Raw genomic sequence first — 12,366 nt, 5'->3', positions numbered from 1 at the left:
ACCTGAACCTTGGGATATTAAGGGAGGTGGCAACAGAGATAGTGGATGCATTGGTTAGGATATTTCAGAATTCCCTGGATTCTGGAAGGGTCCCGGTGGATTGAAAACATGCTAATGTGACACCCCTATTCAAAAAGGGAGAGAGGCAAAAAGTAGGAAACTATAGTCCAGTTAGGTTGACCTCTGTGGTAGGGAAGTTGCCGGAATCAATCATTAAGGAGGAGATGACTGAACATTTGGAAAGACAAAGCTCAATCCACCAGTATCAGCATGGTTTTATGAAGGGTAAGTCATGCTTGACAAACTTGCTTGAGTTCTTTGAGGATGTAACTAGCAAGGTGGATAATGGAGATCCTGTGGATGTGCTATACCTAGACTTCCAGAAGGCATTTGACAAGGTGGCACATAAAAGACTGATCCTGAAGGTAGGATCGCTAGGGATTGGGGGGTTAGAGTATCAGATTGATTGAGGATTGACAGAAAGCAGAGGGTCGGGGTAAATGGGTCCTTCTCTAGCTGGCAAATTGTAACTAGTGGGGTGACGCAGGGGTGAATCCTTGGTCCTCACCGGTTTACAATCTATATAAATGATCTGCAAGAAGGTTCAGAGTGTAACATAGCGAAATTTGTGGGTGATACTACAATAGATGGGAAAGCCGGCAGTGAAGAGGAGATAAAGATTTTACAGACGGATATAGATAGGCTAGGAGATTGGGCCAAAAATTGGCAGAAAGAGTTTGATGTAGATTAGTGTGAGGTTATCCATTTTGGCTGAAAAAATAGAAAGGCAAATTATTATCTGAATGGAAAGCAGATTTACAATGAGGGTTCTGGGGTCTTTGTTCATGAATCGCAGAAAGTCGGTATGCAGGTACAGCATGTAATTAAAGTCAAATGGAATGTTAGTATTTATGGCAAAAGGACTGAAGTATGAAAGTAGAGAAATATTGTTGCAATTGTGTAGGGTGTTGGTGAGACCACATCTGGAGTATTGTGTGCAGTTTTGGTCTCATTCTTTGAGGAAAGATGTGGTGATATTGGAAGCAGTTCAGAGGAGGTTCACCAGATTGATTCCGGGGATGAAAGGGTTGACATATTAGGAGAGATTAAACAGTTGGGGCTTATACTCGCTGGAGTTTAGAAGGATGAGAGGGGATCTGATCGAGGTATATAAAATACTAAAAGGGATTGATAAAATGAATGTAGACCAAATGTTCCCCGCTGAAGGGTAATCTAGAATGAGAGATCACAGATATAGGTTGAGACATGGTAGGTTTAGAACTGAAATGAGGAGGAACTACTTCTCATAGAGGGTGGTGAATTTGTGGAACTTGCTGCCCCATAGTCTGAGTCATTAAATAGTTTCAAGGAGGAGATAGATATATTTATGATTTTAAAAATGGGTTAAATAATATGGAAACAGGCAGGGAGGTGGATTTAATACCAGGAAGGGATCAGCCATGATCTGATTGAATGGCGGAGCAGGCTCGAAGGGCTGAATTACCTACTTCTGCCCCTAATTCCTATGTTCCTATGATCCTAAAGTGTGGTGACCGGGACTGGATGGAATATTCTATTTGTGCCATAACCAGAGTTTGATAAATGTTCAGCATTAGTTCTTTGTGTTTTTGTGTTCAGTACCTCTATTTATGAAGCTCAAGATTCTTTATACTTTGCTAATTACCCTTTCAGTATTTCCTGCCATGTTCAAAGATTCATGCAATTGTGCCCCCAGATCCCTTTGTTCCTGCACACTCTATAGAACTGCGCCATTAGGTCTATATTGCCTCCTTCTGTCCCTTATGCTAAAATGCATCACCTCACACTCCTCTGGATTAAATTCCATCGTGGGCCACATCTGCCCATTCCACAAGACTATCTATATCCAGTTGCAGTCGCTTCATATCATCTTCATTGTTTGCGACACCTACAAATTTGGTATCATGACAAATTTTGAAATCTTTTTCTGTATTCCAATAATTAAATCATTTATAAATATATATTATATCAAAAAAGTCCTACCAGTGAGCCTTGGAAAACGCCATTGAATCCATCCTCCTGTCTGAAACCATCCCGATGCCATGACTTGCGGTTTTCTGTCCTTAAACCAATGTTTGATCCCCGCAGACAGTGATCGTCTTATTCCATGAGCCTTAATTTTGTTAACTAGCCTTTTATGTGGTACTTTGTCCAAACCTTTCTTAAAATCCACAGAGATAGTTGCCACTGTATTCACTTTATCAACTGTTGTTACTTAATCAAAAAGTTTAATTAGATTAGTCAAGCACAATCTGCACTGAACCTCTTTCATCAACTCAAACCTCTCCATGTAACTTTATTTTTTTCCCCCAATTATTCTTTCCAAAACATTAACCAACACTGATGTCAAACTGACTGGCCTATAGTTACTAAGAAAGTCCTCACACACTTCCTTGAAAAAGAATGTGACATTTACCACTTTGCAACTCGAAGAAAATGGAAAACAAAAATTTGTTCTCATTAGCTCAATCAATTTTCTTCAAGATTCTTTGCAATAGTGCCATGGCGATCAATCTTTAATTCCTGAGGAGACTCCAGATCAATTCTGGAGGGTTGGCAACCACAACTGTAAAAGTGCTAACTCGATGGAATAATTATTTCAGATTCTGGTGATGAATTATCACCTGTGAAATGCTGATGGTGTGGTACAAAGAGTGTTGGTTGTAATATTAGATACTCTCCTGGATTTGCTAGATTCCTTTGTTTTGTGATTGGAGAATGCTGCAAATTAGATTGTATGACCTTCTCCTCTTCTATACTTTCCTGTTTTGGTGCCAAAACTAGAATATCTTTCATATTTTTATCTACAGATAATCCAGGATCTGGGATGCATTTTCTGATATTTACTGGCAGTCTTATGACAGCAGCTCATCTATAATTGTAATGCAGAAAATTTACAGTAGCAATATATTACGTGACTGACACAGATATAAATATTACATGGCTTACTGGTATATGAAATATACAAATGCACTGTTCTTCCCCTTCAGAATGTCTTAATTTCAAGATAAAATATTTTTGCTCTACCTTGCATGGAGCATCAGGAATATTAATGGAGCTTCAGTGGTACAGTGGTTATGTCACTGGGCTAGTAATCCAGAGGTCTAACCTAATGATCCTGAGATACAAGTTCAAATCTAGCTATAATGAAGCAAACCTCAAACTGAAAAGCTGGTATCAGTAATGAAGCTACCAGGTTGCTGTTTAAACTCATCTGGTTTGATAACGTCACTTAGGAAAGGAAATCTGTCACCCATTCCCAGTTAGACCTACATGTGACTCCAAGTGCACGCCCACTGAAATTATTTAGCAAGCTATTCAATTGTCAAGGGAAGGGCAATAAACACAACGCCCAAGTCCCATGAATGGGTAAAAAAAGAATTGTCGACAATAGAGATAGGAGATGCTTGTTCTTCTTTTCCCCCTCCCAAAACCTTCCCTCTTTTTCTATTACTTACATGAATACAGAATCTATGGACACAATCATCTGGTCTCACCAGCAACGGGACACTTAGTGGGTGTGGGAACTTAATTTGGCAGGAGGCCAAAAAATCACTTTCCCGATGGGGAATGAACTTAAGTAATTATGTTCTTGTGACTTTAAAGGTGGGTCTTGCCTCCCAGCAAATAATGTCGCAAGCCTTTTTGCATGTATTAGCATGTCAGGCATGCTCATTAAAAAGCCACCCTGCCAGAACTAAATATCCTCCAAATTAAGTTCCCCGCCAATGAGAAATGAGAAGGTTCACATTCTCAACTGCACATAAGTGGCATATACCTGGCGAGGTAGACCTCTTCCATATTTAATGGTGCGTGGTCACTGCATTGTTCTCTTTGATGAGCATCTGTAAACGCCAGCCAATTCTTGAAATGGGATTGTGGCAATGCAATTTGAAAGAGGATGACCACGGGAGGGATGAAAGGTTAGCAGGGATGGATGGAGCAGTGGCCAGTCAAAGGTGGAATAGATAATGCATGCTGTCCAGGTGCCCTATAACTATGCTGCCCGGACCTTTGACATCATGAGAATACAGCAGGGGTGGCGACTCCCTGCCTGTCCCCGCCATGAGAAATGGCCTAATCCTCGCAGATGCATATATAATGAACTGAACAGCGCAAGACAGTACGTTTTCAGCCATCAGCTCAACAGCAGACATCACTCTCATTCCCACACCCACCATCGAACATAGGCTCCAGAATGGAAGATTCCAGCCTATATTTCTTTTCACCTTGCTTTCCACGAGTTCTTACTAAAGTTGCTATTGTTGCAATACTTTCAACCTTCGAGTCTCCAATGACCAAAACTTTGAATTGATCATAATTTTCCACAGCCTGGTCTTGGCTGACTGACTGATTCAGGCCACAATGACCGAGTGTTTCAAAGTGCCTCATAAATATATCCCTCCGATCTCAGGCCAAACATTTATTACCCTCAATGACACAAAGAAAAAAACCTCTGTTCATTTTAATGTTTTATTCCTGGCATTTGCACCTCACAGTTGTTACTTGTAAATTGTCTGCTGGTTGTCATGTGAAACAGATTGTAACAATATACTCTTGGTATCATAGATTGATAGAAGCCGGATGAAAAATGACAACTACCAGGGCATAGCATTCCCTCACAAGCAGAATTATCCCCAGCAGCTGGACAGTTCCACCCCTCAAGGCCAAAATAAGATTTTAAACTCAAGCCCAGGTCTCCTAACATTAGATTACCAGTTTTATGGGTGAATTGGATTATTTTACATAGAATTATGCAATTGTTAAAAATGTCTACATTGAACTTAATTTAAATAAAAACGAATGGTGGCCAAAATATCCGTGAATAATTTGACTAGTAAATTTTGAGATAATTGTTGGCGTCAGACGCATGGTTTGAAGAAAAAATAAATAATCTGATTTGGTGGTATATAATTCTTTTTTATTGCTAATTGGAGACAATCTTACTTGTCCGGTAAATGCATCTGACTTTGATTGCTTTGCATTTGGTAATTAAGATATTTGAGGTTAACAGAGAGTGGTCATTCAAGGCAATCACGTTTTTATTTACTTGATAGAGGTGTAAATTGGAGCTGAAATGCGAAAGAAGACACAATAGGCTGAATTTTAACTGTAAAAATTGGTGAGTTTGGGTCAGGTGGCATATAAAAGAATCAAAAATCTATTTCCCAATCTAAATTCCCTCCAACCGGCCCATTTCTGGTTTTAACTGAAGCCAACCCAATTTAAGAAGGTGGGTTGTTAGAGCTTAGTAGGTTGTTAGGGGCTGGTTTAGCACAGGGCTAAATCGCTGGCTTTGACAGCAGACCAAGGGAGGCCAGCAGCACGGTTCAATTCCCGTACCAGCCTCCGCGAACAGGCGCTGGAATGTGGCGACGAGGGGCTGTTCACGGTAACTTCATTTGAAGCCTTCTTGTGACAATAAGCGATTTTCATTTCATTTTTAAATATGGTCATTTTAACAAAGACACGGGGAGTCCGTAACAAGTAAACTATGCACAAAGTTTTATTTACACAAATTATATATACACAACCCCAGTCATTTTCAAAGTCAGGGTCGCGACCCGTGGGTGGGTCACGGGCTGGTGTCGGGAGGGTCGAGGGGCCATCAGTCGCGACATTCCTGATCGCAGGATGAAGTGCCCAATGGCCACGACTGGCTTTCAAAAATGCCGGCCGTGACCAGCTTTCAGAATGCCAGCCATCCTGTGCATGCGTGCCCCCTCAGCAGTGCGCAAGCCCAGAGCCCAGCGAGGCAGAATGCCTCCTCCTGATGTCAGTGCGCTGACCCAGGAGCAGATTCCAGGAGCGGCGGCAGAGAGCAAGTACACTGACATCATGTGTTCTGGACGCGAGAGAGATTCATCCATTTTTTTGCTGCCGGCAGAGCAGGTCTGAGCTCCAAGGCTTCTGGTGAACAACCCATTAAGAAGAGGCTGAAAACAGGAACAAAGCAGCATAAAGATGATTTATTGAGCTATAGGTTTATTAATTGTGCCACTGCAAATCAGGATGCAATGTTCGTGAGTGTTATATGCAGGGAAGCACTGGTAAATGAAAGATTAAAACTCTCAAAACTTCAAAGGCATTTCAAGACTAAGCATGGTGAGTTCGAGGACAAATCTCTGAATTTGTTCAATGAATACAGAGAGATCTTAAATCATTAGCTGAAGCCCTTAGCAGAAGTGTAACATTGAATGACAAAGAAAGTGAGATTGTGAGGGTTAAGCAGGCTCACCTGTCACATTAAAGGTAAGCGAAAATGATGGGTCATGAAGTTCGAGCGACGTGGGTCACGAAGGATGGCCAGTTGGTAAAAACGTGTCCCGGGCTTCCTCCGGGTGCTCCGTTTCCTCCCACAGTCCAAAGATGTGAGGGTCAGGTAGATTGGCCATGCTAAATTGCCCCTTAGTATTCAGGGATGTCTTAATAATAATAATAATCTTTATTGTCACAAATAGGCTTATATTAACACTGCAATGAAGTAACTGTGAAAATCCCCTAGTCGCCATATTCCGGCACCTGTTCGGGTACATGGAGGGAGAATTCAGAATGTCCAAACTACCTAACAGCACGTATTTCAGTGCTTGTGGGAGGAAACCGGAGCACCCGGAGGAAACCCATGCAGACACGGGGAGAACGTGCAGACTCCACGCAGACTGTGACACAAGCCGGGAATCGAACATGGGACCCTTGAGCTGTGAAGCAACAGTGCTAACCACAGATTAGGTTATGGGTTTTCAGGGATGGAGACTTGGGTGGAGTGCCCTTTCAGATGGTTGGTGCAGGCTCGATAGGCTGTATGGCCTCCTTCTGCACTGTAGGGATTCTATGATTCCCTTACAATCTCTGACAGACCCCAATCTCTCCACCATTACAGATCAGCAATCCTGCACTGCTACCAGGCACCAACCACACACCGTCAGCAAGCCCTGATCCTTCCCCACTACCAAGACCCAATAAACAATATTACCAGGCCCCAATCCTCACACCAGGCTCCGCATTTCAAATTCCTCAACACCAACTTCCCCCTACCAACGAAAGGCTCTGATCCTCGCCTGCACCCCCGCTAAACTAGGACCTGACACAGCTTCCTACACTGTGGGTCAAGTCAGTGAAAATTCTGCCTGGAATCCATTTGGAGGTGAATCCAATCTGTTGATATATCAACAGACTGCCTGATGGCATCCATCTGTCTTGGAAGATGGTGGACTGCACCCTGGATTGAAAATCGCCTGTTGTGGCTGTACAGGCAGATTCATGAGTGGCAGTCCCTTCCGCATGTGCCTTGTACAGATGAATAGAATTCGACTGAGGTCGACTGATGTTTTTTGCCTTCCAGCGGATTTTCTATCAACTTGTCATTTCTGTTGTCCTCTGCTTTTTCTATGCCCTTCCTGCCTGCTTGTCTCCAGAAAACTCCAGGCAGCAGCAAGGATTTCCCATGCAGTGACTCTGATCCCTATAGAACAGTACCTATAGAGAATTGGTGGAAGTGACTGTATATGCCATGTTTCCACCAATCTGCAACCAGAGGTTTGGGCAGTTCCATGGAAATTATTTTCCCAAGACTTTTATCAATATGTCAGGGGCTGTTTAGTACAGGGCTAAATCGCTGGCTTTGAAAGCAGACCGAGGCAGGCTAGCAGCACGGTTCGATTCCCGTAACAGCCTCCCCGAACAGGTGCCGGAATGTGGCGACTAGGGGCTTTTCACAGTAACTTCATTTGAAGCCTTCTTGTGACAATAAGCGATTTTCATTTCATTTTCATTTTCATTTCATCTTAGATGATTACATTTTCTTGCAGCCGCTGATGCTGATGTGTATTTTGCTTTGCAATATTCATTTGTTTGGAACTTTCAAACACAAGCAAGCTTCAAAGCCTGTAGTGATTCTCTGATACATCCATCAAGTGCATTGTCCAGGGAAAGGGACAATACAAGCCCCCCAAGGGCATCTGAAATAGAACTGTGACCAAAGAAAATGATTTGTCCCCAGGGAATTATGGTGATAAACTTGTGTTTTATCATGCAGTTTTGCTGCTTTTTCCCACTTCTCGGGGAAGGGAGGAATCATTATGCCTGATTTATTTTAAAGATTTTTAATAGAGTACTATGTTAATTGAAGGCAATAAACATTGTTATTAGTCTGCTATTTCTCTGACGTTTCCAGTGTGATTTCACACACAATAAATTAAGATAAACAATTGTAGGGTAGATAAATTATCCTCCATTCAACCATAACAAGTATTAATCACTCTCTAACCTTTGCTAAGAGTGTGAGTTTTAACACACTGCTGATGAAGTGCAGAGAAATGTACTTAAGATCAAACATGTTGGGTGATATTAGTGACAACCACATAAAGGCATTTGCATGATATTCCTTTTTCTGCTATTTTAATTATTGTGTTGACCTGTTGAAATGAATGGATTAATTTCCTTTGGTGCATTAGGGGTGTGTTTATGAGTTGCGCTGCAAGGGGCATAACTATTTGAGGCATCGGGGGGGGCAAGATGTGGAGGTACAGGAACAGAAAGTACAGCAGCAAGACACTGAAGGAGATAAGGGGCCGTATTCTCCGTTGCTGAGGCAAAGCGGGATTCACCGTCGACTGACGCCAAAATCGCGAAACACGATTGGGCGGAGAATAGCCTCCGACGCCAAAATCGTGGTAAGTGCTGGTTTGATGCCAAAATCGGGATCCTCCGGCACCCCTAAAATGGAGTAAAGGCGCCGCTCACCGTTGGCATATCATTAGCGGGCCTGACCCTCTATTCTCCGATTCACCATTGCCGATGGGCCGAGTTCCCGATGGCGCGGTTCACTTCTGGTCTCCGCAGTTGGGTGGTCTCAGCAGTCGGGAACCCGGCGTGGCGGCTGTGGACTGTTTGCAGGGATGTTTTGCAGAAAGAGAGTGTGTAGAGGTGACTGAAGAAAGGTTCAACTCCACTGGGGGGGCTAGTGGATGGATCCACAGACCAGAAGTGGGTCGAGAAGAAGGAAGCAGGTGGAGGAAGAGAATCTTTGTGTGCAACTGGTCAAGATGGCGGAGGGTAAAAGGTCTGCCCTGTCTGCCCAATGGTCAATGGAGTAACTGGTGGACTTTTTAAATGAAAGGTTTAGCCGACAGAGGGGGAAGCCAAGGAGGATCTAGCCAAGGCGGTGGAACCGTTAAAAGCTGGAATTGACCCCATGGAGCAGAGGCTGGTGTCCCAGGGCCAGGCTATTCGGAAAGTGGTGGAGGCGGTGGGGGAGCACGAGGAGCAGCTTGCCTCGTTGGCAGCCGAAATAGGTGATAGGTGTGATGCAGGAGACTCAGAGGCGGTTAAAGGAGAAGTTGGAGGACATGGAGAACCGCTTCTGGAGACAGAATCTAAGAATCGTGGGGGATGCCTGAAGACATCAAGAGAGCGGATGCTGGTACATATGTAGCCAAGATGTTGAAGAAGTTGATGAGGTAGGGGGCTTTTGACCGGCCCCTAACTGTCGACCGAGCGCAAAGGACGCTATGAGGAAACTACAGGTGAATGAGTCGCCGAGGGCAATAGTGGTGCATCTTCACCGGTTCCTGAACAAGGAGAAGATACTGAGAGAGACAAGGAAGACGAGGAGATGCACCTGGGAGGGGAGCAAACTTCGAATGTACCAGGACCTGGGCCTAGATCTGGCGAAGAGGAGAAACGGGTTTAACCGGATGACGGCTGCCCTCTTTAAAAAGAGGGTGAAGTTTGGGATGTACCCAGCCCGCCTCTGGGTGACTTTTAATAGCCAAGAACATTATTATGGAACACTAGAGGAGGCGATCAAGTTTTTAAGAGACAATGGACTGGCAGGAGGAGGACATTGAACTGTGAAGTAAGTGTGAGGAGGTGGGTGCTTTTTCTGTCCGTCTTTTCCTGTATCTTTTTTTGTTGACTGTTGGAGAAGGTTTTTCCTTCGAGATGTTTCATTGCGTTTGAGGGTGAGGGCACCTTTTTTTTCTTGTTTCATTGTTGTTTGTGAGGTGTGCGAGATTGGGGGGTGGTGGTGGGGGGGGGCGGGGGGGGGGGGGGAAGAGGAGAATCAGCGGGCGTGTTGTAGGCCTAGGCGCCTTGGGCGGGGGGCTGCCAGACTAGCTGGGCGGACTAGTTAACGGGGCGCAGTGCGGGGTGGCCAGGTGGTTAGTGTAGCAGAGGGGGATGGGATACTTGTTTTGTTTAAGGAAAGGTGGAGGGGGGGCTGCTGACAAAGGTGTTACTGTTATGGCGTAGCAGGGAAGGGAGTGGTGAAAATGGACATCTGAGGGTGGGCCTGGAGGGTCATGGGCAGGGGGCTGCCATAAGAGGGGGTATGGTTAATCTGCAGGGGAGTAGGGCGGGGTGCCCTATGGCCTGGTTGGTCACATAGAATGTGAGGGGCTAAACGAGCCAGTTAAATGGCCGCCTGTTTTCAAGCACCGGAGGAGTTTGAAGGCGGACGTGGTCTTTTTACAAGAAACACACATGAAGATCGGGAACCAGACAAGGCGAAGAAAAGGGTGGGTGGGGCAAGTCTTCCATTCGGGATTAGACATTACCAGCGGTGCTGGTAAATAAGCGGGTGCCGTTTGAGGTGAGGAATATAGTATCGGATTCAGGGGGACGATTTGTGATGGTGCGTGGGAAGCTGGAAGGGATGCCAGTGGTCCTGGTAAACATTTATGCCCCAAATTGGGATGATGTAGAGTTTATAAGGCAGGTGTTGGGGAGATCCCGGACCTTGACTTGCACCGGTTGATTATGGGAGGGAGGGGGGGTACTTTAACATGGTCCTTGATCCAGGATTAGATCAATTGAGCCCGAGGTCAGGGAAAGTGTCGGCTGTGGCTAAGGAGCTGAAGGGATTCATGAAGCGCATGGGGGGGGAAGACCCGTGGAAGTTTGAGAGGCCGTGGGCGAAGGAGTTTTTGTTCTTCTCCCACGGGCACAGTATGTACTCTTGGATTGATTTTTTGTGGTGGGTAAGACGTTACTGGCGGGGGTGGTCGACTCGGGATACTCGGCGATTGTGGTTTCAGACCATGCGCCGCATTGGATAGATTTGCACCTGGATCGGGGGGGGGGGCAGCGCCCACAGTGGAGGCTGGACACAGTGTTGATAGTGGATGAGGAAGTGTGTGAGCGGGTGAGGGGGTATGAGGAACTAAATGATACAGGTGAGGTCTCGGCCACCACGCTGTGGGAAGTGCTCAAGGCAGTGATTCGGGGGGAGTTCATATCAATCTGGGGGCATAGGGAGAAGGAGGAGCGAGCAGAGATGCCAAGGCTGGTGGACGAGATTCTGCAGGTGAACAGGAGGTATTCGGAGGCCCAGGAGGCAGGATTGTTGAAAGAGAGGCAGTAGGTCCAGATGGAGTTCAGGCTCATCCGGGATCTTGGATTCATGTCTCTACATTTTACTACATTTAACCCTCCACCATCTGGCCTGGGCTTGCAAAATCCTACCAACTGTCCTGGCTTGAGACAATTCACACCTCTTTAACCTGTGATTATCCCTCTCTCCAGTCGCTCCGTCTGGACCTGTAAAGACTTAATTACCTGCAAAGACTTGCATTCAAAATATCATATTGCATCGTTTGATTTGTCTTTACATGCTGTGTTTGTGTAACCTACCTCTTCACTCACCTGATGAAGGAGTTCTGCTCCAAAAGTTAGTGATTCCAAATAAACCTATTGGACATTAACCTTGTGTTGTCAGACTTCTTACTGTACAGAATGCATGACAGCATCCCCCAAACCATGCAGAAGATCATGGGCAATCCATGCTTGAAACTTCAAGTTTCTTTTCAAGTCACACATTGGCCACGATTCTCTACCTGGCCACGATTCTCTGCCCCCGAGTCCCCAAACAGCTTTTACGCCAATGGGATTTCCCAGATTGTCCCCACCCCCCACCAATGACATAATGGATTCCCACCATGAAAAGTCTGGAACACATTACCATATATTTACATCTTATTAGCATGTTTCTCCTCTGTAGCATTCCCTCATGTTAGAAATACCCCCCCCCCCCCCCCCGCCCCCGCCCCCCGCCCGCAAACAGGGCTTGCCACAGGTCTGGACCAACTGCAACTTGGCAAACAGGCCCTGCCAGCGCACACAGGTAAGTACTGTGCCTGGGGGAGAGAGTATGATGCCCTGACAATACCCTGGCACTACCCTCGGCACTGTCACCCTGGAGCCCAGCATGATGATGTGGCACCCACCCCTTAACTGTTTTTTTTCACTCAGCATTTGAGAATACGGCGGGAAAACCCAGCAAGGCAGCTGACGGGCTGCCCTCTGCTTTTCTTGCCGGACGCAACACTC

This window comes from Scyliorhinus torazame, chromosome 6 (genome assembly GCF_047496885.1).
Source record: "Scyliorhinus torazame isolate Kashiwa2021f chromosome 6, sScyTor2.1, whole genome shotgun sequence".
Lineage (NCBI taxonomy): Eukaryota > Metazoa > Chordata > Chondrichthyes > Carcharhiniformes > Scyliorhinidae > Scyliorhinus > Scyliorhinus torazame.
This window is presented reverse-complemented; position numbering follows the sequence as displayed.